The 1,968-nt window shown below is 39.2% G+C and overlaps 1 pseudogene; it reads right to left on the reverse strand.

Moving 5' to 3' along the window:
• Window positions 1–252: 252 nt before the first annotated feature.
• Window positions 253–970, reverse strand: LOC139839265 (uncharacterized; annotated as a pseudogene).
• Between the last annotated feature and the right edge of the window lie 998 nt (window positions 971–1,968).

Consider the following 1,968-nt stretch of genomic DNA (forward strand, 5'->3'; position numbering starts at 1 on the left):
AAAGGTTAGCAACCGAAGGTGGCAAAGAAGGAGGCGTATCCTCAAATGAAAACAGAACTTATTTTCAAATAATAGCATAGCATTGAGTAGTGTTCACATCAAGTTCAGCAATATCAGATTTGCTAGCAAGCAAACAAGGATTTTTCAAACGAATTTCAGTAGCATGGTTCGAATCAGATTTAGTATTAGTCTTATGTGGCACAAAATCTGCAGAAACAATCTGATTTTCACTATTATGTTTCTCCTCGTATTTTACTCTACTAGCTCTAGCAAGATCATCTTTTAAAATTTGTTCAGCAGTCATGGGTTTGAGACCAATTTTGTTTCCATCATGCATAAGAGAATACTGATTAGTTTTACCATTATGAACAAATTCTCTGTCAAATTGCCAAGGTCTACCAAGTAACAAAGAACAAGCTTGCATAGGTACAACATCACAATCAAAAAAATCATAATATGTACCAATAGTAAAATGCACACGTGTAGTTCTTGTTACCTTGAGCTTACGAGAGCTCTCAAACCATTGAATGTAATATGGATGTGTGCGCTGTCTCGTAGGTAGAGAAAACTTCTCCACCATGTCAACACTAGCTAGATTATTACAACTCCCTCCATCAATGATGATCTGTATAGCTCGCTCTTTTACAACGCCTCTTGTTTGAAACAGATTGTGGCGTTGATCATGCTCAGATTTTCTCAGTTGCACACTCAACACACGTTGTGCAACTAAGCTCATGTACTAATCAGCAGTGTCAGCTTCCATTACCTCCATCTCTCTCTCAGAATCAGAATTGCCACCATCACGTGCAGCAATAAGGGCCAATGTATCTTCATCAAAGTCACTTGCAGAATCATATTCTCCATCTTCACGCACCAACATCACACGCTTGGTTCTGCATTCTCTCTCTATGTGTCCAAATCCCAAACATTTGCGACATTGTATGTCGCGCATCTTCCCCATGGAGGCCATCGAAGATGAACTCCGAGGAGGACCAGCAGATGGTGGTGGGGTAGCAGCAGGTGGTGCTCGTGATGCAGGTGCAGTGTACTTTGAGGTAGTAGGCGCTGGAGCAGCCCCACAAGATGGTGGTGCTGATTGTCGCGGAGACCACGACGATGTACGACCTACAGAAATATTAGCTCTTCTCCATGGTGGTTGACGATCATGCACTTCACGTTTAGCTTTGCAAGCAAGATGAAACAAGCGAGTAATAGTGTTGTACGACTTATAATCTAGAATATGCTGAATCTCTTTATTCAAACCACCAAAAAAACGTGCAAGCATAGCCTCATTATCCTCTACAATACCACAGCGAATCATGCCAGTTTGCAATTCTTGATAATAGTGTTCTATAGAATTTTTTGCTTGTTCTAAGCGAGACAATTTTCAGCAAATCACGTTGATAATGTGGAGGAACAAAACGAGTACGCATAGCAAGATTTAAACCAACCCAAGTAGTAGGAATATTTGCTGGATGTGCTCTACAATATTCAGACCACCAAATAGAAGCAAAATCTTTGAACTCACAAGTAGCAGCACTAAGACGTAAGTGATCAGGGTATTTTAAACATGCAAAGCGTTGTTCTACTTCCAATTCCCATGTAAGATATGCATCAGGATTATATCTACCCTCAAATGGCGGAATATTCAATTTAAGTTTTGCAACATGATCATCATCACGTACCAGCCGTGGAGGTTGTAACATCCCAATTTGCAATAAAAGGAACAAGAGAGAGAATTCCAGAATCCAAAAATCAGAGCCAACAAAAACTTTTTCTCATCATATAGGACTATGCATATAGCTCACCTTATTAATTTATTTGAGTGTGCTTTTTCCATGATGCTTGTTTATGTGTTACTCTCATTCTAAAACCCTAGTAATGATCACTTGATCATCCAAAGTCAAATAAAAATAAAATATAAAAGAAATTCTAAAAATCAACTTCACACCCACATATGGCCTATGC

Source organism: Lolium perenne, chromosome 4, assembly GCF_019359855.2.
Source record: "Lolium perenne isolate Kyuss_39 chromosome 4, Kyuss_2.0, whole genome shotgun sequence".
NCBI lineage: Eukaryota > Viridiplantae > Streptophyta > Magnoliopsida > Poales > Poaceae > Lolium > Lolium perenne.